This window comes from Callospermophilus lateralis, chromosome 8, assembly GCF_048772815.1.
Source record: "Callospermophilus lateralis isolate mCalLat2 chromosome 8, mCalLat2.hap1, whole genome shotgun sequence".
Classification (NCBI taxonomy): domain Eukaryota; kingdom Metazoa; phylum Chordata; class Mammalia; order Rodentia; family Sciuridae; genus Callospermophilus; species Callospermophilus lateralis.
In genome coordinates, this window is record NC_135312.1 from 5,296,451 (window position 1) to 5,320,949 (window position 24,499).

Sequence of the window (24,499 nt, forward strand, 5' to 3'; positions counted from 1 at the left end):
TCTGCTTGAATAGGGGATCATTTGGGGAGGTGGTTGGGGAGCCCACGGGGTTCCCCTGGGAAGGACGATCTTGAGAAGGGACAAGACAAAAGGCAGAAGACCCCACGTCACACAAGCTTGGACCCAGTCAGCAAATGCCGGCTCCCTCCCAGGGGCTCCCAGCAGGTTTCTCAGAAGACGTGAGAAGAGGGGAAACGAGGTGTGTGTCCAGCATGTCCACACGCAGCTGAGGCTGGAGCTCCTCCCACAGTGTCCTGCGGCTGGCGTGGCCTGGCTGGGCATGGGGGCCAGGCAGGAGGGGGCTGTGGTCCAGGGCCACAAACCACAAAACCCCTGGGAGGGCCACGGCCCCGAGACAGTGTCAGCACCAGGACAGAGGTGGGGTGCGTGGGATGACAGACCTATGCCCGGGCGTGCGCGGGGTTGAATAGTGTCCTCCACTCCCGTCCCCCGCCCTCAGAACACCACCACCTTCTCTGGAAACGGGACCTTCTGGATGTGCTTAGTCAAGGATGTCAAGAGGACACTCTCCCGGATGTAGGGCCACCCCTAATCCAGTGACTTGGGTCTTTACAGGGGAAGGAGACGGGGGTGTGGACACTCAGAGGAGATGTGGGGCAGACCCTGGGTGACACAGCCACAGGCCAAGGAGGCCCGGGGCCAGCAGTGGCAGGAGGCCCGGGAACCTCCCGTGGGCCTGTGGAGGAAGCACGGGCCTGATGAGTGTGTGTGTGTGTGTGCGTGTATGTGTGTGTGTGTGCGTGTGTGTGTATGTGTGTGTGTATGTGTGTGTGTGCGTGTGTGTGTATGTGTGTGAGTGTGTGTATGTATGTGTGTGCGCACGTGTGTGTATCTGTATCTGTATGTGTATGTGTGTGTGAGTGTATGTATATGTGTGTGTGTGCGTATGTGTGTGTGTATGCATGTATGTGTGTGTATTGTGTATGTGTGTATCTGTATGTGTATGTGTGTGTGAGTGTATGTGTGAGTGTGTGTGTGTGCACGTGTGTATGTGTGTGTGAGTGTGTGTGTGTATGTGTGTGCATGTGTATGTATGTGTGTGCGCATGCGTGTGTATCTGTATCTGTATGTGTATGTGCGTGTGTATGTGTGTGTGCGCGCGTGTGTGTATCTGCATCTGTATGTGTATGTGTGTGTGAGTGTATGTGTGTGTGCGTGTGTATGTGTGTGTGCACACGTGTGTGTATCTGTATCTGTATGTGTATGTGTGTGTGCATGTGTATGTGTGTGCGCGTGCGTGTGTGCGTGTATATGTGTGTGCGTGTATGTGTATCTGTATGTGTATGTGTGTGTGAGTGGGTGTGTATGTGTGTGCGTGTGTGTGTGCGTGTGTATGTGTGTGCGCGTGCGTGTGTGCGTGTATATGTGTGTGCGTGTATGTGTATCTGTATGTGTATGTGTGTGTGAGTGGGTGTGTATGTGTGTGCGTGTGTGTGTGCGTGTGTATGTGTGTGCGAGTGTATGTGTGTGTGCGTGTATGTGTGTGTATCTGTATGTGTATGTGTATGTGAGTGGGTGTGTGTATGTGTGTGTGTGCGTGTGTGTATGTGTGTATCTGTATGTGTATGTGTATGTGAGTGGGTGTGTATGTGTGTGTGTGTGTGTATGTGTGTGTATGTGTGTGTATGTGTATGTGTGTGTGTGTGTGTGCGTGTGTATGTGTGTGTATGTGTGTGTGAGTGTGTATGTGTGTGTGTGTGTGCATTTTTTGGTACTGGGGATTTAACTTGGGGTGCTTTACTACTGAGCTGCATCCCCAGCCCTTTTTCCTTTCTATTTTGAGACAGGGCCTCACTAAGTGGCTGAGGATGGCCTCAAACTTGTAATCCTCCTTCCCCAGCCTTCCGAGTAGCAGGGGTGATAGGAACGAGCCACGGCGCCGGGCAGTTCAGGTTATTGTAAACTACCAATGTTGTGGTCATTGGCTGTGACAGCTACAGGAAGCCAGTGGTGGAAGGAGAAGGGGCCACACCTCTGGAGGTAGCCAGGGCACCCACTCACCACAGAATAACTTTAGACAGGGCCACCACCCCTCCAAGCCCCCACGCCCTGCTGATGGCATCTTGTCCATGAGGATTGGGGGACAGACACAACCAGCTTGGTCACCAGACCCCAGACTCCAAGGAAGGGGGCTGTCCTGTCTAGGGGCCCAGCTTGGCACTGGCTCCCTGGTTCTGACCACGCTCACCCAGCCCCGCTGCCCGCTGTGCAAGTCCCGCCTCTCTGCCTCCTTTGCTGAGTGCGTAAGTGTCTGGATCATGGCCGGTTCCTTCTACAGCCCTCTCAGCCCAGAGCAGAGTCTCAAGCATTTATGGGTGGCCCTCGGTAGCTACCAGGGACAAAGAATAAGACAGACCTGGCCCAAAGGACCTGGTGTCTTGGCAGGCTGGGGACAGGACAGAGAGCGTGTGAATAAGTGTCAAGCAGGCAAGTTGGGACAAGTGCTTTGAAGAAACGGGACCCAGGTCTGGAACAGAGTCCTACAGGGGCCTGACTTCTGGTGCGCAGCCAGGGAAGCCTCTCAGAGGGGTGGCACAGAGCTGGCATGCCAGAGCAGGGGCGGCTGGCTCTGCACGGTACAGGGGGCAGGTCTGGCTTTGCAGACGAGGTTGGGGTGGTGAGGAGAGACTGTTGCACGGACAAGCTTCTGGCCCATGGAGTATGGCCGAGGTGAAGGGAGGCACTCCCTGATCTGTTGTAACATGGCAAAGTGACTGCCCCTGATTATGCTAGCCAGTGCAGACTGGGTGAGGACCGCCTTCCTGGCTTGGGATGGAAGCTGCCAGGTGGGAATGGGCCGTAGGCAGGACATGCAGCTACCCCCAGAGTCTGGTGGCCTCTGGCCAGTGAGTAGAAGGAGAATGGGGACCTCGGACCTCCAGCCACAGGGACAGAGCTCCGCCCACCACCGTGAGAGCTGGGAGAGGATGCTGGCCTCCAGGGAAGAATGCAGCCCAGGGCCACCGGCTTGCAGTCCCCTGAGACCAGAAGCAAAGGAGCAGGAGAGCTGGCGGCACCCTGGCCCGTGGCTGGAGAGGAAAAGCGTGGGTGGTTAAGCCACCAAGCTGTGCGGACTGGCGAGGCAGACGCAGCACCCAGGCTGAGACCCTGTGGTCTTGGGTGGGTTACTCCAAGCCTCATCTTCCTGGTCTGGGAAACGGTGGTGACAGCAGCCACCATGTGCAGTTGAGTGCAGGAACCCAGAGCAGCCATGCCGCAGGTCCAAGTGCCGAGGGTGGCGCCGGGCCGCGAGAGGTTCTCCTTAAAGGAGAGAGCTCTGAATCTCCAAGTTTGAGCAAGATGAATTTGGTTGCTTTTCCATGAGACTCATGGGGCAAAGCCGTGCGGAAGAGGCCGCGGGTCCGAGGCACTGGGAATCTAATAAGCAGAGCGTTTTATGGCAGAGCATCTTATCAGAGCTGCAGGGCCGTTTCCGCTAGGCCTATTTTTCACAGTGATTGTATCTCAGCTCCAGAGCGGCCTCCTGTTGAAAATGGGCTCCTACATCCAGAAAGGGCATTGGAAGAGCGGTGTGGATGGGGACGGATGGGACGATGTTTTCTGAGGCCAAACTCATAAATTCAGAGCTGGCAAAATGACACTGTGAGACAGAAAGCATGCATGAGAGGCTACCCAACCCTGCTCTCGAATTATCCCCGGCCCCCAGATAAAACGCGCTGTCAAATGTCAGCCAGGCCATTTTACAGCCACAGGGACGTGGCCGTGATCCAGCAGAGCCCGTGCCCAGGCTGCCACGGAGGGTCGTGAGGACGCTCCTGCCCGCACCCCTGTGGAGCCTCTGAGGGTGCCTGCTGCCATCTTGCCCAGCAGCAAAAGCAAGAGCAGCCCAGTGGCGAAAGGGCTGGGTGCTGGGCTGGTGCAGTGGACATCTGGGTCCGTTTCACCCAGTGCAGGGGACGCGCTGTCGGTGTGCATGGGTGGTCGGAGGGGCAGACAGACGCAAGAGACCAGTCCCCAGCCTGCCTCTTGCTGGCCGTGGAGACGTGAGCCCACCGGCCACCCCGAGCCTCGGTCCCCCCAGCTGTATGCTGGGTGGTTACACCTGCTCCATGTGGTTCAGCGAGGATTTGGAGAGCTAGTCCTCTTGGGAGGGACCGGAGCAGGGTGGCACAGGGAGGCAGACCTGCTGCTGCCATAGAGCAGGGCCAAGGCTGCCAGGGCTGAGGCCCAGCCCACAGTGCAGGCGCTGGGAAGGAGATGGGAGGCCGTTACAGGGAGTCACCTTGGCCGCCGACCCCTGGCTTGGCCAGCACTGATGGGGTAAGCTGATGGGGGGCAGGCGGCTGAGGAGCTCTCTGACGTTGGACTCCATTGGCAGGGATCCAGCTTGTGGAATCAGTAACAAGAATGTAGACGCATCGCTGCTCACTGAACGCCCTCCTTTCTCCTGCTTCCTGTGGCGGCAGGGCTGTCATGGACCTCACCCGGGCACCAAGCCTCATGTCAGTGGCAGGGCTGGCGAGGTTGAAGCTGTCCTGGCCGGTGTGCACTGAAGCCCAGTCTGTGGATTTCACAACGTGTGGCAGGGAACAGGGCTGGGGACGGTGGGCTCATTTTACACGACACTTCGCTCAGTGCTGACACAGCTCCCCGAGGCAGCCGTAGGAAAGAGCCATTCAGAGAGGGTCGACCGTGTGCCAGGCTCCCTGTGGCTCTCCAGAGACCAGACGCCAGCAGAGGAGGGGCGGTTCTCCAGATCTGTGCTCTCGGGCTGGGGTGTGGCCTGGAAGGGAACTAGGGATCTCGAGGCCTAAAGCCAGCAGCACTGATTCAGGGAGACACGCACAACAAATACTTCACTTAAAAATGACATTATTTGCATTTCTGAGTGCTTTTTATCTGGTACAGAAAACCTGACAAATAAGGCTGCGATTTCTCTTTTAACATGACCCAAATGGCCTCCCAAAGCCGAACTCGGCCCTGTCCCTCCTCTACCTAAATCCCCTTATGGTCTCTGTTGCCTACAGCACTGGTGGGCAGGCCCTGGGATTCTGTGTTCCAATGTGACCTCAGAAATGAAAAGGGAACAATGAGATGTGGTTGTCAACATCTAAATCTGTCAACTAGGGGTGCTGGGGACAGCCGCCGGCTCTGTCATGGTACGTGAATGAAGCAGTCACGGCTGTGCCAAGGGTGAGAAGCAAACTTCAGAGGCACACGGGGCCTGTCTCGGAAGCTCTGCCTCACAGAAGGCCCATGCTGCCACTCAATCTCCCTCTGGCTCCATCCTTGAGGCCGAGCCATGCGGGGGGCTGGCTGCTTTCCTCCTGCCGAGAACACACACCAGCACGGTGGGCGCTGTGCCCTCCCTGGGGCAGTCAGCTTGCTGTTCCCAGGTGCATCTCATGGAGATCTGGGAGCCTTCAGGATTCACACACATGTCCCGGGACACACTGGGTTCAGGGGATTCCTCCGTGCAGGAGTGGGTCACGTTCCCAACCAGCTCAGACCGCATCAGTTTCCCCAGTCGGTTCTTAGAAAGCAGAATGGCGAAGGTCTGTCCAGAGCTGCCTGCTCACCAGAGGGCAAGCTTCTACAGACAGAGCCATGGCAGCAGCCCTGGGAAGCCCAGGAGCGTGGGAGGGAAGTGCCCAAGACAGCCTGTGGGGACTGATGAGGTTTTAAAGGCAGGAACACAAACAACCACTGAAATCCTTACTCACTGAGCTGTGCAGGGCTCCGTGTTCCTCATCTGCGAAACAGGGAATCAGTGAGCTAATGTACTGCAGGAACCTAGCCCAGGTCCCAGCAGGGGGAGGGCCTCAGTGCTTCTCCACTCTGTGCCACCCCCACTTAGCAGGAGGTTGGACGGATCAGGAGGTGGTAGACAGGAGGACAGATAGCTGACTCCCAGGTGGCTGTGCCTGTCTCTCACCTTCGTGCAGTTTTACCACCCACAAAGCCCTTCCTGTCCTGCAGGTCACTGAACCTACCTGCCGGGCTCAGAAAACCAGCCCTGTCTTCTTTGTATGAGGGAAGAAGCTGGGGGCTTTCCCTCAGGCCCAGGTGAACAACGGCCGCAGCAGGATTTGAACCTGGTGCTATCCTTTCCCAGCCTCTGGGTGGGGCAGAGACGTTGGGCAGCAGAGCCACTTGACTGACCACAAACACATCGCAGTCCTTGTGCCTGTGAGCTCCCTCCTGCAGCGGACCTGACCCATCTCCACCAGGCCAGCCCTCTGCACCTGCCAGCTCTCGGCATGGTGTCACTGCCTCTGAGAAGTTCCCCCAGAAGCCCTGGGGACCAGGCTGCTGTCTGCGTTTTCCTCTTCGTTGCTGCAGGGGGACCACATGGGTATCTGTGCCGGAGTGATTATGTCATTGATGTTTCCTCTCCCAGTAGGAGCTGAGTCCACTGGAGCATGGCCCACAGCTGGCCCTGCAGGCCCGGCACAAAGCCCGACACACAGTAGGTGCTCAGTGGCAGTTGGAGACATTACTGAATCTGTCACTAATCAGGAGGCACCAGGTGGACCCTGCCTGAACTGCATGACATCTCAGTCCGCGGGTCTTGAGAAAGACCCAGGCGTATGTGCATGTGCCATTTAGCCTCAGGTCCCTGCTTGGGGCTCAGGCTGCTGGTCCAGACAGGGGACCCCACACTCCCTGCCGGGGCAGCTAATCACAGCCTGGTGTTCCCCAGACTCCGCCCCCTCCATTTTACTTCCCTGGCTTTGGGCAGCGGGGGAGTCGCCAGGGAGACTCGGGGCCCTTTCCTCTGGCCCAGCAGCAGGTCCTGGCTGCACCTTGGGGCTGCTGTGGCTCTTCCCCAGCACCCCGCTTCTGGGAAGATGCCAGAGGAGGCCCCCGTTCCCACTGAGACAAGCGCTGGTGAGAGGTCAAGTTTGTGTCCTATCTACGCTCAAGAGAGGTTCCTACTGGAGTCTGAGCGCGTGTGGCAGGGAGCCCCAAGGGCTGGAGCTCTTCAGGGTACCCAACACACAGCCATTGACACTCACCCTGTGCCAGCCAGCTCGGGTTGGAAAGTGCTCCCCGAAAGTCCGTGTGTTGGAAACCTCAGGCCCAGCTCATGTGCTGATGGTACTGGGATGGGGCCCATTAGGATTGAATGGGAGGAGCTCCCAGGATGGGACCAGAGGCTGGACCAGAAAAGGAGGAGAGAGCCCACCTACCAGCATGCTCTGTCTCCCATGTGACACCCTGTGCCACTGTAGGAGGCAGCGACAAGGCCTCCTAACAGATGCCAGCAACTCCACACTGGACTAGCCCACGGAACCTGTGAGCTAAACCCTTATTCTTTATAAATCACCCAATCTACTGCATTCAGTTGTAGTAACAGAAAACACACTAAGACCTGGTGCCTGAGTTAGCTCACAATGAAAGGCTGTAAGCCCTGGCTGAATCCTGGGAGGGTTCTTAATCTCTAGCCCCAGCATGAGGCATAGCCTCATTAAGCCACGGGGCTTCAGTGGCTGCCCTGGCCCCTTCGGGAAACAGGCAGGATGGCTGTGTCTTATCTGCTGAGTCCTTCAGGCTCCCGTGGGGCCAGGCACATTCAATTTGATTGGCATGATGGGGGTGGGAGATAATCACCTTGTGACTCACAGCCTGAGGACACTGGTGTGGGTGTGGGGCACGCTGGCACAGCAGGTGCAGATTAGCCAGAAAAGAAACAAGCAAATGCCCCCAACACTTGCCCACTCACCCGTGGTGGCCTCGGGACCCAGGGTGCCCCCCATAAGGAGGGATGTCCCTGCTTTGATTTTACTAGGAATGCAGAGTCTGTGTTGAGACATTATGGTGAATTAATATTTTAAGAGCTGCTATTTTTAGGGCTCAGGCTCTCTGTAACGATCTCCCAGGGGGACATGCTGCCAAGATGCATAAGTCACAGAGCCCCAGACAGTCCACGTGGGGAGGGAACTCAACTCCATCTGGAAGGAGCCATCCCTGGGCTGGCAGCCTCTCTGTGCCTGGGTCTCCCCACCTGGGCGGTGGGCTAATTGTGTCCACCCATCTCTGGGGGCCGTTGTGAGAATCAAGTGCAATGATGCATAGAAAACAGTTCGTCCAGCCTTGGCCTAATAAATGCATCCAACATTTAAGAATGCTTATATTCCCAAGTCAGGAAGCCCCCCAGGGTCCCAAGGAGAGCAGCAGCACTGAGGCCAGTGGAAAGGCATGTGGCTTTTCTGCCAGGTGTTGAGATTCGGCTTCATGGATGACACAGAGCGGGACCTGGGGACTCTCTCTTCACTCCTTGCCCCACAGCCCAGAGGGAAGGAGCCAGGAGCCCCTGCAGGAAGGAGGACGGTCCTACAGTTGACACATGGCTCTGTTGTGGGTGCTGTCCACGGGCATCACCTGTTCTTACATCAATCCTGTGTGCTGTCACCCCACCTTATAGAGGAAGAATCATGCCCATCATCAAGAACACGAATAAGAATGAATTGCGTGAGGCCGTGGGGACAGGCACACTTACATGTTGTTGGTGGGGCTGGAAATCAGTGCAACCACTTTGGGAAGCAGTGTGGGGATTCCTCAAGAGACTAGGAATGGAACCTCCACACGACCCCGCCATCCCACTCCTCGGTCTTTAGCCAAAAGACCTAAAGTCCGCACTCCACAGGGACACGGCACATCAGTAGTTATGGTAGCACAACTCCCAATAGCCAAGTTATGGAACCAGTCCGGGGCCCGTCCACAGGGGAATGGATAAATAAAATGTGGTCTGTAGACCCATGGAGTTTTACCCGACAATAGAGAAGGATAAAATGAAGTCATTTGCTGTTAAATATCTGGAACTGTAGAGTCTCATGCTGAGTGAATCAAGGCGGACTCAGAAAGTTGAGGGTTGAATGCTTTCTGTTCTAGGTGGGAGATAGAGAGGGGAAGGGAATAAGAAAGGGGACCCCATAAAAACAGAGAGCACAAGAGCAGAGGGAGGGGAGCCAGGGGGAGGGGAGCTGGGCAGGGGGAGGCACTGGGGACAAAACCCACAGATGATGCTGTGTTCATAAGTGACATACTACAGTGGGTCCTGCTTATAAGTATATAACTATAATACACTAGCTAAAGTGATGATGATGATGATGATAGTAATAATGGAAGGGAGGTCAACAGAGCAGAGCCAACAAATCAGCGGGAGGCCGGCAGAGGAGAAGGTGCTGGGAAGGAGGTGGGTCAGGTCGCCTTCGTGCAGATGTGGAAAAGCACCTGGTGCTCATGTATGCAATGAGCCCCAGGATCACACATGGTTATAATGCACCAATAAAAAATAAGCTGGATGTGTGGCACACACCTGCAACCGTAGCTGAGTGGTGACTGCACACAGCAGGGTGTGCTGGAGGGGTGGGTCACTGCCCTTTGGAGTACAGATTTTGTCCCTAGGCTGAGCTCTGCTTCCTGCTGCCATGTCCTGAGTGGCTGCCCTCTGCCGTGATTTCTGCCACTGGTTCTGCCTCACCTTAGGCTCAGAGCCATGGAGCTGCTCTCTATGGACTGAGACCTCTGAGACTGTGAGCCAAAACAAACCTTTCCTCCTCTAATTGTTTTTGTCCAGTCTTTTGGTCACAGTGATGGAAAAGCTGACTAAGACAGGAAACTTCATTGTGTTCATGAGTGACATGTTACTAGTCACTGTCCTCAGGGGGTCAGAGGAGTCACCGCATCGCCAATCACAAGAGGAACCCGTGAGGTCTGGAGAGAGCGTCTGACACCAGGGTACACAGACCTGGGACAAAAATGCAGCGGGTGGTTAGGAAGCAAAGCCAAGGAAATGGCCCAGAGAACAGAACAAAAAGCTCCAGAGACGAGATGAGAGAAGGCTGACCAGGCAGGAGTCGGTGCAGCAAGGCGCATTCAGCATGAGGAGGTGCAGGGGACAGAGAGCAAGGCCCGGGGGCCGGGGAAGGAGGCGGGAGCCGCCAGGAACCTGCTCACGCTCTGCACACAAGGGCCAGGGGCTGTCCTGTGGCGTTGCAGATGCTTGGAAGGGACAAAGGGCTCCGTGTGGGCAGCAGGAGTGTAGGGGGTGAGGCTGGGCCGGCAGGCAGGCGCAGGGGAGGACACGTGGCAGGGGTCCGCTGAGGCCTCACCAAGGGGCTCGCGAAGACCACGGAGGTGGGGGGCTGAGGGGTGGCTAGGGAGTGACTGAGGTGGCACAGACCAGCCTCACTCAGTCTCACTGGACTGCGGATGAGGAAGCTGTCCTCTAGATCCTCATTCAGTCCTTTAATTAGGTTCAAGGGAGCTCAGTTGTGTCCTGTATCTGACGCCAGGCGCTGGCTGATCTGCCCTCTTAATGAAGAAGGGACTGGCGCTCTTGGCAGGCAGCAGCATCTGGCCAGCCCTGACCTTGGGTTGATTTCACTGTATTTATTTTATGGTCTGAATGTCAAAACCTAACTCCCTATTCAATTAAAGGAAGTGGGGGTCCTTAGGGGGTGGTCAGGTCACGGGGGTGGAGCCCCCAAGTGTGGGTTAGCGCCCTTGTTAAGGAGGTCAGAGGAGCTGCCTGGCCTGTTCTCCCAGGTGAGGACACTCAGAAGCTGCCATCTGTGAGGACCAGGCCCCTCCAGGGACCTTGGGCTTCCCAGCCTTCAGAACTACGAGCAGTGTACTGCTACCATTCAAACCCATATAAGGTAGACAACCATCTCCTATTCATGACAAGCAAAACATTTCTTCTTTTTTATGTATATATATCTATGGTTTTTAGTTGTAGTTGGATACAACACCTTTATTTTTATTCATTTATTTTTATATGGTGCTGAGAATCGAACTCAGTGCCTCACACCTGCTAGGCAAGTGCTGTACTGCGGAGCCACAACCCCAGCCCCAGAGCATTTCTTCTTTAAAGGACTGGCAGGAAGTTGTCTGGAGAGAAGGTTAGTCTGTTATAGAAGGCTATTTAAATACCAGCGCCAGTAGTGTGCAGATAGGTGAGAGTCTAGAGGCAGAGGATTAGTCTCTTAGATAAGCTCCTGTAGAAAATCACCACAACTGGGTGGTCCAAAATCAAGGTATCAGCAGGGCCATGCTCTTAGGAGTTTCTAGGGGAGGGGGCTTTCTGCCTCTCCCAATGCAGGTGGTCCCTGGTGCCCCGAGCTGTGACAGTACCACTCCCTCCCCTCCCTGCCTCAACTCCTCAGGGCCCTCTCCCCTCTGTCTCTGTGTGTCCTTCACTGTCTTGGGACACCACTGGATTTGGGGCTCCCCCTAATCCAGTATGGCCCCCTTTCCATCTCTACATGAATAACGTCTGCAGAGATCCTGTTTCCAAATGGAGTCGTATTTCGAGGTCTTGGGCAGAAATTAATTCTAGGGGACCTCTTCCATCACTGGAAGTAGACTCTGGTGGCAGCAGATTTAGCAGAGATCATAAGGGTTGAAGCTATTGGCAGCATGACTGTGGGGGACACTGACAAGTCCCAGCCAGGGGGTGACACACTCAGACTGCAGGGGAACTGAGGTCAAGATCTGGAACAGGCGTCGGGGGGGGGGGGGTGTGCCAGAGACACTTCCTAGGGGCTCAGCAGGACAAGAGGGGAGCTCACTGGTACAGGCTGTCACGAGTCGCTGGGGTGGAAAAGGCCGAGGAAGGTCTTGCTTGAAGGAAGGACAGGGATTTCCTGAAACACGTGTTGATAATTGGGCTGGAAATTCCCGGTGGAGAGCATGGCCATGGAGGTGGATAGGTGCCAGCTGTAGGCCTGTCCTGGGCCCTCAGCTTTCCTGGCCAGCCACTTGGTCCTATCCGTAAGAAGGTGCCTTAGGAACCCTTGGAGACTGAGGGGAACATGCCCTATGGCACCTGGCTGTTCCTTGGAGTGGCAGAATAAGAGTCTTACCAAGAGAGCTGATTCAGGAGCTTTACTTGCTCGGAGAGGAAAAAATTCTATGGACGGTGCACAGGACGCCAAGTGGCTGCACAGTCAGAGCCTGTGGGCAGCCCACCCGACAGCCAGCGCCCCACCTGACACCTGACCCAGTCTGGAGAATTCTCCCACGGGGAGCTGTAACAAGAAGGAGAGTTTGGAAGCTCTGGAGAGACTCCCAATCTGCCTCCATGGAAGTCAAGATGGACAAATGGAAACAAATGACCAAGCCCGGCTACTAAGAGGACAAATTCCTTCTGCCCTTGAGCAGGAAGGAGGCGCTCTTGCTGTGTGGCTTTCGTCTGGTTTTCAGCATCTCCGCCCTGGGTCCCAGCTATGGAAGACCCTGACCCAGGGCTGCATCCTCAGCTCGTCCGCTCTCCAAGGTCCTGAAGGCCCGGCTGCTGCTGGCTGTGCAGCCGACCCTGCTGATCTCCCCAAGGGTTTACACTTCCCGAACTTCTCACACCACTATGCTCTAAAAACGGGTTCCTGCGAACCCTATGACTATTTCTCCTCTGGAGAACTCGGATTCCTCCAAGTCCCCGAGTCATGCAGCCTCTGTGACACCTCCTAGACACTCAGACACTCCCTACTCCTACTTCAGCATGAGTAGGGCCACTCCAGACCTGTTCACTGTGCGTCTCCCACACTAGAAGGGGGTGCTCCATGGAGGTTTATTGCATAGATTGATTAATAAATGGATGAATATGGATGGATGGGTGGATGGATGGAGAGGTAGATAGGTGAATGAACAAATGAAAGAATGACTAAACAAATGAATGAGTGGATGGATGGATGGATAGATGTAAGGAAGCAATGCAGAATCAGGGCATGGCGGAGGGAGCATCGGGCCTCTCCAGCGAGGTTCCCTAGGCCTCATAAACCAGCCAATAGCCAGCAGAGCACTGCAGTGAACCCCCAGAACTCTGGACTCAGTCATGGGTTTGACCCACTCTGCCCCCTCTGCCTGGGTGACCTGGGAGGCCTTAACTTATTACAGCTGTGCTGCGCCAGACAGTGTGACATCCGCTGCCTCACTCCACCCTCAGCACGATCCAGGGCACTGTCTACCTTTGGCATCAGGCAGGCCTGGGCTCCTGACCTGCTCCTCCAGCCACTGGGAGAAAGAAGCCCAGCTCATGCCCCCCCACCGTGTGTCTGGAGGGAGCGCCCTCTCTGGCCTCCTAGCCACACTCAGCACTCCGTTCTGATCCTCCTGGGCCCTTCTGGGTTGTGCTGCAGTCCTGGTCAGCCCCATCTGTCGTCCCCTCTGCCCGTGCCTGCTTGTGCTCAAGTGCATCCAACAATGGGATGGACACCCCTCCTCAGCCCTCCAGCTGTGAGATTCTTGGTGGCTCCACATTATATACTAGAACCCAGGACACAGGCTCTCTTCATCCCCCACCCCAGGCAGGAACCGCCTTGAGCCTACTTCTTCCCCAGCCCAGGGACACTTTCACATGAAGGGGCACCAATCCAGCCCTATTCTCAGCCTCACCAGCTCATTGGCCTCCTGCAGCATCCTAAGCAGAGTGTTTGAGCACCTGCAGTTGTTCCAGGTACTAGGGATCCAGGATGGGCGAAAAGAAAGCAGGCGGTCCCTGTTCTCGGGAAACCTGTGCTCCACCCCAGGGAGGCAGACCATTAACTGAAACAGCTAACGAGCTGCGGGCTCCCAGTGAGAAGTGACGCATCTAGACAAAGGAGAGACAAATGGACGCGGGAGGCGGGGTGACAGCTGATTTCATGTGTTAACTTTGCTGGACCGCTCTGCCCAGATGCACAGTCAAACCTTATTCTGGATATTTCTATGAGGGTGTTTATATACAAGATTAATATCTACATTAGTGGATACAGCCCTCCATTATGGGGTGGGATTCATCAAATCAGATGGTACCCCAAATAAAATAAAACCCTGGCTTTCACTGGTGAGAGGAGTTCTGCCCGCAGCCTCCAGGACTGAGCTGCCACCCTGGCTGTCCCCGAGCCTGCAGTCTCCTGGCTCGACCTGCAGACTTCAGACTTGGCAGCCTCCACAGCTACGTGGGCCAGTTTCTTAAAATAAATCTCTTTCTAGATACAGTGTGTCCAGCCTCAGGGAGAGGTTGGGCCCAGGATCCTGAACAGGAGTCCCCCAAATGCCCGAGTGTTGAGGCCTGGTCCCCAGAGTGGTGCTGTTGGGAGGTGCTCCCGACCTTCAGGATGCGGACCTACTGGGAGGTCTTTGGGGCATCGGGGGCGTGCCCTGGAGAGGGACTGCAGGATCTAAGTGCTTCCCGTGCCTTTTAGCTTCCTGGGCGATGCAGGGAGTTTGCTCCGCCACATGTTTTTTGCCGAGATGTCTGCTTTGCCAGAGCCCAAAGGACCCCTTGATCACAGACTCCAACCCAGGAGCCAAAATAAAATGACAAGTGATTATCTCAGACATTTCACTGTGGTGCTGGAAGCCAGCTTGGTCACTCAGGTCCCCTGTATAAAATAGTGTGAACTGGCCAAGAACCTGTGCACATCCTCTGTATGGTGTAAGTCGTCTCTAGAATACTCACAAAGCCTAATGCACTGCAAGTGCTATGTGAGCAGATGCTCACCTGCAGTGTTTAGGGGATAATGACAGGGAGGAAAGCCGATGCGCGTCCAGTACAGAGGCAATATTTTTCACATTTTAAGAATTTGTGACTGGTTGAATCAATGGATCTGGATCCTGTGGATATGGGGAGCCAACTCCCTGTATACATCCTATTGACTCCGTTTCCCCAGAGACTGATGCAGGGGAAATGGGTGGACTGGTGTGTTTGGCTGCAGCGACTTGGCAGCTGTGGTTGGGCTGGGAAGCTCTGGACGTCTGGCGTGGGCACTGGCTGCTGTCCCCCACCTGCTCAGCACCTTCTCTGTGACCTTGTGCTGCTTGCTCCTCCCTCCTGTCCTCTCCTCTGTCCTCCCTAAGTGGGGGTTGGGGTCAGCCTGGCCCTGGTTCTGGAATGTCTCTTAAAATTCTCTCCATCACTCAGAATTTGGGGCAAACTTCTTTCCTCTGAATTTTAAACTTCCAGAATTTCACTCTTTTAAGTGTGACTCAGGAATGTCTTGAGTGGATCCTTGGTAAGTGGCACGTTTATCACCCAAGTAGTCATGACTGAGGAGCAAAATAAATGAGTAAAGTGACTACAGGTGATGTATTGGATACTCAAAACAGTTGAAAGAGAGGCTTTCAAATGCCCTCACCTCAAAGAAGTGATAGCTATTTGAGGTGATGGATATGCGTTTAGCCTGATTTAATAATTCCTCGATGTGTTCATGTGTCAAAACACTACGTTGCACTCCAGAAGAACATATAATTATTAGTACAAATAACAAAAATTAAGGGGAATAGAATCAGAGGCCAAAATATTGCCTTTCTCACCAGGAAGAGTAGTGAGGGAGGATGAAGCAGAACAGGAGGGCCAGAGGGCCTGTGGCCTGTGCCCAGCCAACAGGCGAGGTGCCCACTGGCCGTGGGGACTCTGGGCGAGCGGAGAGCTCTCTGCATGGAGAGGGTCTGCTTAGTCAGATGTGTAGCACCAGGAAGAGCAGAAGACGTGGTCTGTGGGCAGGACAGAGCCGAGCAGGCAGGATTCCATCTACCGCTCCTGGTGGAGAGGGCCAGGAGCCCAGAGAGGCCTGAGTCACACTAACAGAGCTTCCTCCAGTGGAACAGAGGTCAGCACTGGGGCGGGGTGTCCATCAGTGCAGTGGGGCCAGCCACTGGATCGGTACACTGAGGAAACACACCCTATGGGTTAAGGCTGCCCAGGACAAAGGGGCTGGCGCTCTTTCCAGCTTGACTGTCTGAACAGTCTTCTGACCCCTGGGCGTTTCCCGGACTTTGCACTTGAACTGCATGATCAGCTCTTCTGGGACCCGAACCTGCTGCTCACCCTGCAGATCTTAGGACTTGTCGGCCTCCAGAATCACTTGCTGAGCCTCCTCTCCCGACACCCACCCCACTGGCTCTGTTCCTCTGGAGAACCTAATTCAGTGGGGCCAGCTGCACCCGCCAATGATCAGAAGCTGGGCTTCCTCCCCTCACCCCCTTCTCTTCCTGGTGACTCCTTCCCATATTGAGCCACGGCTCCAAAGCTCCTCCTCATCCTCCAGAGCTCTTGCTGCTCACAGGCTGACCCCACAGCTGTTCCAACCGCATCTTCCAATTGCTATGAGTTAGTATCCTGGTGAATCTTTGTAGAACTCAGATGAAGGAAAAGAGGATCCATTGCTGGAGCCGAGGGCCTTATATCTTGAAGGGGCTCAAGTGTTCTGGACTCATCTCCAACTCTGCAGGGCTCATGGAAGAAGACTCAGCTTTTAGGCTCTGTAGCATGAGATCTCTTGCAAAAATCAATCTGAATTGAGGAAAGAAATAAAGATGTCTAGCGGAGAGGAACCGCTCTGGTCTGATAGAAGCCCCTTCCTTCCTCCTGCTGAGGCCAAGGGCATGAAGCATGCACATACAGTTATTTTTGTTACGGTAGAGATGAAGCTGAAATCTTATTAAATAGTCCACTGATCCAGGAAAGGTGGGAACAGAGCCATCGTCTCCTTTTAAAACATTCGGAAATTTGAGGCCTCTTCTAGGATGAAATATTGACGACACTTTCCTTGGTGGATGGTATTGTAAAATAGTAATGGCACTGTCTTGGATGCACAAGGGAGCCCAGGGGAACGAGGTTCCGGGAGTCCTGGGCTACCTGAAGCACCAGGGCTCTGTGACAAGGAAGGCTGGCCCCTTAAGGAAAGCCAAGTGCAACACAGCCCAGCCAGCCCGGAGGCCCAGGCCTGGGGGCACCAGGGTCTCAGCACACTTGAAAAGAGCCCACTCCTGCTTCATGGATGGTGGGAAATCACCAGAGCTGCATCTGACCTTCTGCTTGTCCCCTCCCTGACGCCTCTTGCTGGCGCCCTGGTCCCCAATCCTTTGTCTTTGACTTCCCCAAAAGTGTACCCCTCTGACGACCACTGTGCGTCTGTCATGCATGAGGTTGGTCATTTGTTGGCTCATTTTCATTGGCTTCTGCTGCCCCTTGTGCTGTACCGCCTGCTCTCCGCAGGGTGCGGGGGCCCATGCTGCTCAATCCTTGCCTGTTTCAGGGCCACAGAGACCTGGCTGGTGCCCTGTGCTCATCTGTGCATGCTCTGCTCCCACGGAGGTGCAGCCACCCCTGGGTGTTGCCGCCACCTGCGAGACTACCCCTCCCTGCCCCTAGCTCCATAGGCCAGACCTCGTGAGGGCACATGAGACAATGCATTTGAAAACACTCATCCTCACTGTATTCCAGAAAGGTCTGACGGGTGACTTATGCAAATCCCCACTGGGTCACAGCAGATGGTAAGGACAACGGGAGGGAAGTAGAACACACGCCCCTGGCAGCCTGGCCTCTGTGCAGTGCTTTGGTGTGGACTGGAAAAGAGCGCCCTCTCCAGGCAGAGGCCCGTGAACTATGTTCTGGGGCTCAATCTCGTTTTTATAAATAAAGTTTTATTGGAACATAGTTACTCCTGTTCACTGATGTCCTGTTATTGTGGCTGTTTTTATGCAATAGTGACAGAGGTGAGTGACTGGGGCAGAGACCCTCTGTGAACCTGGACTACTTACTCTGGCCTTTAGGTGAAGCTGGGCACAGCGGCTGGATTCCAGCAGCCACACGCCCCCAGCTGCTGGCTCTGTCACCTTCATATCACCTTGTGAGGAGGCGAGGCAGGAATCAGGCTCAAGACTGGCAGAGACTCTTCTGGACCAAACTTGAGGCAGGCTCCTCTGGGCCCTCTCTTCCCCTGGGCCTCATCCTTGGCCTCTGACTGCAGGCGGCCAGGTCCAGGTTTACAAGAATCCTGTAGCGTTGGTTGCATTAGAAGCCACCCTTGATACCAGATTACCCTCGGGATCACATAGCAATGTCCCTGGCCTGCCATCAGCAAGAATCTCACTGCCTCCGTCTGGCAAGAAGCCCCTACCCTTGAAGTCCCTCCTAGTCACTTTCCACCCACTGATCCCCTCAGGCAGCTCCTGGGCTCTGATCCCTGCCTGTCCCTGCTGTTTTTGGATTGATCCTGCTGCTCCTCGGATGTCCTGAGTCTTGACGTTCACTGCAGTAGCCCTGAGTGAAATGAAGTCTTCCTTATAGTTTTAACAAGAGTCAGATTTTATTTATTTTTTAATCAAGAAGTGCATGCCTTGGCGGGGGTCCTGTGGCCAGGAAGCGGAGGCCCCACGGCGCCAGCTCAGCTCCTCTGGCAGCAAAGCCCCGGATGGCGCTCGGCGTCACCTGCCTCTCTGAGCTCAGAGCCTCTTTCACACCCTGGACCTGGCCTTGAACACCAGAGTCCCCGCTGCCTGAGGGACAGCTTGCTCCTCGCCACAGGGTGCCGACGTGCCTGTGACACAGTGCTCACTTGCCTTCGCCACCAGGGCCACCATTACTCATGCTTCAGGCTGTCACTCTCCCTAACGGGTCCCCCAAAGCTTCACCCATTTCCTCATTCATTGATGAGTTTCTGCACCTCCGAGGTGGCCGGTGCTGAGTCAGCCAATGAGATGTCACGGTGAGCAACAAGCTCTCTGCAGGAGCGCACAGCCCAGTGCCCGGGTGACCCGGTCCTGTCTGCGTGCTCCTCCACCGCCGCGAGGCAATTCACTGGGCCGGTAACTGGCCAAGCATGGAACAGGATCATGATGAGATGCTGCCTGAGAGCTGGCCCCAGGCTCCGGGAGTGGACTCGCCCTGTCGGCACCCCTGCTCCGACCACAGCAGCTGCTTCCCGCACAATCGGGGCCAGTGAGCGCAGAGAGCAGGAAGGCTCAGGCTGGCTCCCCTGCCCGGAGGAGGTGGTCTCGCCCCCCCTGCCGCCCAGGAGGACGGAGGAGGTGCCCCCATGCTCTGAAGTCAACAGACCCCAGATAGACGTCAGAGGGATGAATGGCATCCTGTCCCTGGTGCACACCTGCTCAGGCTGTGAGCCTGCTGCCGGCCTCTGCCCATCTGAACAGCAGAAGAAAGGACGAGAATGAGAGACGCAGATTAGCTGGAATTAGGTTTGGTCCCTAGATAACTGGGGCTTAAATAAAGAAGGAAGTTATGTATCTTCCATGTAGAAATCTAGAGGTGGCCAGTGCAGAGCTGGCTCAGCAGCTGGGGCCAGGGCATCTTTGGGAACCAGGGTCTCACTGCTGTCCTAGGGGTGGTGCCCTGGGTGGGGCTCCAGGTATCACGTCTCTCTCCAGATAGCAGGGTGGACCAAGGGTGGAAGAAGAGGCCAAGTGTCAGGGGAGTCTTGTGACACTCCTTAAAGTGGCCTGTGACATTTCTGCTCACACCTCATTGGCTGGGAGCCAGTCACATGACCACCAGGAAATGCGAGGGAGGCAGGAAGTGTGGCACCTATTCTGGAAAGTCCCGTGCCCAGCTGCAGTTCAAACCCTACAGACCTGGGAAGAGTGGCAGGGCGGGCACTTCACCACCTCTGCCCCGGCAGGGGAGTCCTCCCACCCGCCCAGCAGCTCCGCCGCAGGGACGCATGGGCTTGCTTGCTGCGTCCTCAGGGAAGGGCACGAGAGCAGCGAGTTTGGGGCATATTCTTCTGAGGCCTCCAGAGGGTGGGAGAAGCAGGATCCACTCTTGAGCCCCCATGTTAGGGAGTCCCCTGCCAGGCTCCCCAGGAGACCATTCATGCTCCATGACAGGTCAGGCGTCGGCCACCAGGACTACCTGGTGTACACACTCCTTGACCTTGGACATATTCCTGTCCTTCTCGGGCCCAGGGTCCTCATTTATGGCTGGCCATAGCAGTAGGCCTAGCTCACGGGTGGTTGTAGGATTAGTGAGTTGTTGAAGGTCAACCCTTAGCACCAGACCTGCCAAGGGCAAATTGGCTATTGGTGTTATTCAGACACCTCCAGGCAGCCGGTATTGATGGCCAGTCAGTGGAGAAGGACTAACGTGGGGATTATGAAACTTTCTTCCCATCTCTCTCCTCTTTGACCCAACATATCAGAGAAGCCAAAAGCCCAGAAGAGCGGGGAGTCAGGGGTGGGTATCACAGAGGCAGACCCTGCCCTCACACTCACATTCCAATGTGAGAGAGGGGGAAGAAATGACATAGCAGTAGAGCCCCTTCCCAATGTCAAGTTTTTCAAGTCACACTGGGCAGTGATGTGGGAGGGGAAATCTCCAACTCTTGCTTCAGATTCCGGTTTTAAACTGGACTAGGCTAGATTTGTAACTACACATCTTTCCTGGGATATAATGGAATCTTCCTGCTTTAGTCTGTTTTTCATTGCTGTAAGAGAATACCTGAGACTAGGTGATTTATAAAGGAAAAACGTTTACTTAGCATTTGGTTCTGGAGGCTGAAAGTCCAAAGATCAGGTGGCCACATCTGGAGTGGGCCTGGAACTGCTTCACAGCAGAAAAGTGGAAGGGCCAGAGGGCCCCCGCAAAAGAGATGAGGCAGGAGGGGCAGCCTTGCTTTCAAAATCCCACTGTCTCATTTCAGTTCAGCCCTGACAGCGAGAACTCCTCGACTCCTGGAGAATTAACCCAAACCCAAGAAAGTGACGTCGTTCCTGCATGGAGTTGGAGCCCTCGTGACACAGACATCCCTTAGAGGTGCCCTCACGTGTCCACTTCAGCCTGAGTTTGGGAGGGGCCCCCATCCTCCAGCCCGCACTCCCCAGGAAGGGATCTACCGCATAGAGAAGAACATGCACCACGGGACCGAGGGGCAAATAAAGAGAAAGATACAGCTACGTGACCGGGAAGCCTGACGGCAGCATCACATACTAACCCAGCTGTGCCCACATTTCCTTCCAAAAGTTAAGTCGTACTCTGCCCAGTTTGGCAGCCCTCTGGGTGGCTCATCTGTTGACATTTACAAGCCAGACAGGGTTGCCCTGGGGCGGCAGAGGCTGCCAGCCCTGCAGTCCCCGCTCTGCCCTGTGTGTCCTCTCCAGCATGCTATGCGAGGAGAAAGGGGCCGCGGGAGGCTGGGTGGCCGGCCACTAGGTTGGACGGCTCCACCTCCTTCCTCCTCTACAGGATGCAGATTCCAGCCAGCTTCCCCGTCACCACCACTCTGGGCTCCAGTCCTGTCCTCAGGGGCCACCTAATTTAGGCATCTTTCCCCTTCCATCTGACAAAGGAAAAGGCACAGTGAGCTGTCCCAGAGCTGCCCTGTGGAATTCCAAACCACGGGAGTGACTAACTGCCTCTCTGCTGGACGCTGAAACAACATCTTCAGCGAGTAACCTTTCTGTTTCTGCTCAGTTCTTGGGGGAAGCCCGAGTTCCTTTCAGGAGATCAAAACTAAAATCTAAAAAGAAGTGGAAGTGGAGAGAAGGGGGGTGCAGGCTGCCGGAGCCGACAATGTGGGGTTAAACCCCGCTCACTGCCCTCATAAACCTCCACAGCTTTTACCCTCCCCGGGCCTGGGCATCACAGGGCAAAAGCGGGAGGGGTGTGGTTAGGGAAGCCCGGCAGTGGGCGGGAGGACTAAGTGAATCCGGCGCCCTAAGGCGCTTAATAGAACCTGGGGATGCACGGGGCGTGCAAGAGATGGTGGCCACCCTGAGGTCCGCCACGGGGAGCGCCTACCCTGTGTTACTTCTTGATCCTGGTAGCCAAGGAATTTGGATCAACTTCAACAAAGACAAGATCAGATTTGGGACCCAGATCCACCTGAGTAAGGTTCCAAGACCTTCCAAAATATTACAAAGGCCACCAGGAAGCCAGACGCATCAACTGCCACCTGAGTGCCACCTGGGCCAGGTGACCGGCGCTTGCCCGCCTCTTGCCTGCTGCAGTGGGAATGCTGCGCACGTTTCTTTCCCTCACACGTGTTCCTCTGTCACTTCCCAGGCAGCAGCTTCTCACAAGCCATCTGATGTCACCTGCACTGTCAGCCAGGGTGTCCGCAGTCACCCCATTGAACAGATGAGGGAAATCAGGATAAAGAGATCAAAAAGCTGGTTCCTGTGATGCAGAGAGTGAGTGGCAAAGCCAGGCCCCATCTTGGTCTTTCTTCATAAATGTCTCCCCCTGTTTTAATTTATCTTCCTTGTTGAACCCTTCACAAAGGGAAGGGGAGGGGAAGGGGACAAGGGACCCGGTTGTGAAGGGACACTCTGTGTCTCAGCACTCAGGTCCTTTCTCTCATCCTGCAGTGACTCAGAGGCCCTGACCCATTGCCATTTCAAGGGAAGAGGCTGGTCGGGGGCCAGGGGTCGAGGCGACTTCCCCAGAGAGCCCAGCTACAGTGAGCTGAGCAGGATCTGACCCTGCAGTGGGCTTCTGTTCACAGAGCTCTCGCTCCTTCCATTCCTCGGCCCCTAGGTCCCCTGGCCACACATGCAGCTTACAGACACTAACACATGGCGGGAGGACACATCCAGGGTCTCGGCAACCTGGGCTGCACCAGCTCTCCCGCACATCTGCAGACACTGGCGCGTGCAGTGCTCAGCCGGTGCTGACTCAGGTCTCCTGGACGCTGCCCTGGGCACCCAGCGCCCTGGGCAGGCTGACTCTCAGCAGCACATCTTTGCCACATGCAAACACACACACTCAAATTTGTGCCAATTTCCTCTTCCCCAGTGACTCACTCATCAGTCCCTTTTGAAAAAATGAGTAACATCAACATGAAAAACGAGCTCCCAAGTTAACTTTTCATGTGTGTTGGAGTGTAAAAATGCCACCTGCTGCCACACTCCACAGAAAGCCTCTGGATGTTCGTGCGGTTGGTGGGGCTGGAGGCTTCCAAGCAGAAATGTTCCTTCCCCAGCTCAGCATCTCAGGCCGTGGTAAGGAAAAAGGGCACGGCTCTTGAAGAACGCAGGGAAAGGGCTGGGGCTGGGGCTCAGTGGTGGAGTGCTGGCCTAGGTGTGCGAGGTGCTGGGTTTGATCCTCAGCACCACATGAAAATAAATAAAATAAAGGTATTGTGTCCACCTACAACTAAAAAAATTAAAAAAAAAAAAAAAAAAAGAATGCAGGGACAGGATGAGGGAGGGAATGCCGAGGGATTTAAAAATGAGAATGAAGACAGTTTACAGATAAGGCTTCCCTTAGAGAAACTGTAGAGGTTCTCATGGCTCAGTTCACTCCCTTCTAGAAACACCTAGAACCTCCCATGTGCCAGGCACTGTGCTCACTGCTGACAGGGTGAGGTGCACAAAATGGTTCAGGTGAGTAAACCCACAGCCCGGAGCGGGAGTCAGATGTCCAGTGGGACCTTCTGCTATAGACGTGTGCAAGGTTCAGTGGACACACAGAAGGAGAATGATTACTTTGGTCAGGAATTGGGAAGTATACTAGGAGGAAACAGGCATTTTATTTTCCAGGAAGTGTTAATAAAATTGGGACACTTGGGCTAAGAAAACACCAAACACATGAAGGCCTAAAAGCTTAAGTGTGGGCGGTAGACGGGGTAGGACATTCTATCTGCTCAGCAGGGGTTGCTGCCCCTTCCTCTGGGAAGCCCCCACCAAGGTATGTGATCCCAGGGGGGCTGTCTGTGAAGTCAGACCACGAGAAGGGTGATTACATGACTTAACTGTCTATATTAGAATATTCTCTCGCTCTGGCTACAGGATTTCATTCAATGACTCAGGCAGAACCAATCAGAAGCTTCTCTGAGATAGATTTGTGACTCAAGAAGAACCAATCAGGAGCTTCTCTGAGATAGATTTGTGACTCAAGAAGAACCAATCAGGAGCTTCTCTGGGATTTGGTGAGAGAAAAGACCTTCCCCTTCTACTGGCATGGTCCAGATGGCCCAGTTGGCATTCTGACTTCATCCTGACTTTACAGCAACATAAATTGGCGAGAGCCCTGTTGCTGCCTCACTGGGAGGCAGCTGTCTACAAAATAAGCTAGAAGAAACCTAGAAAGCACAGTATCTGTTTCTCTATCAAACAAACAATATCAGATATGCTGATTTTCCAAGTTTTTACATAAAATATTCTGTTTTCATAACCTTCTAGTTGGGTTTTTATTACTTTGCATTCATCCAAACTACTATGACAAATTACTGTCCCTTAATAGCTTAAATGGAGCAAGGAGTTAAAAGAGAGTTAAGGGTCAAATCATGGTGGGCTTTGAACAACTGGACTAAGGAATTCTGACTTCATCCTGTGGGCAACTAGTCTTTAAAAAAAAATTTTTTTTAAATATCACTAGAGTGATAATTTAAAGAAGCAAAGTGACACAGTTCGCCTTTGTTTCCAAAAGATGTCTCCAGCAGAGGGTGAGTCAGCCTGTTTCCTATTCACTAATTTATGTAAATATTGGGAAAGTCTCAAAGTACTCAGTGGAGGTGGAGAGAAAAGAATGCACATTCTGAAACTGCTAATTTCACTTGACTATAGCAGGAGGCAGTTTTCCTCTTCAGTAACCAAGATTATTTAATTAGCAATGAAAATTGAATTCTTCTATGTTAACTAATGGGGTAAACACTTCAAAGGACATTTCTCACCCAGCAAATCCCTACAGGTGACATGACATGTGTCACAATTAGTAAGCACATCGATTAGTAAAGGAAACAAAGGCTCAGGGGGAGTCTCATGGATGCGTTTCTCTGCCTGCGATTCT

The 24,499-nt window shown here is 54.4% G+C and overlaps 1 protein-coding gene across 2 annotated transcripts in view; it reads right to left on the reverse strand.

Annotated features, from left to right (window-relative positions):
- Positions 1-24,499, reverse strand: part of Stk32b (serine/threonine kinase 32B) — a 284,998-nt gene that overhangs the window by 57,381 nt on the left and 203,118 nt on the right. The gene's annotated exons all lie outside the window — the stretch shown is intronic.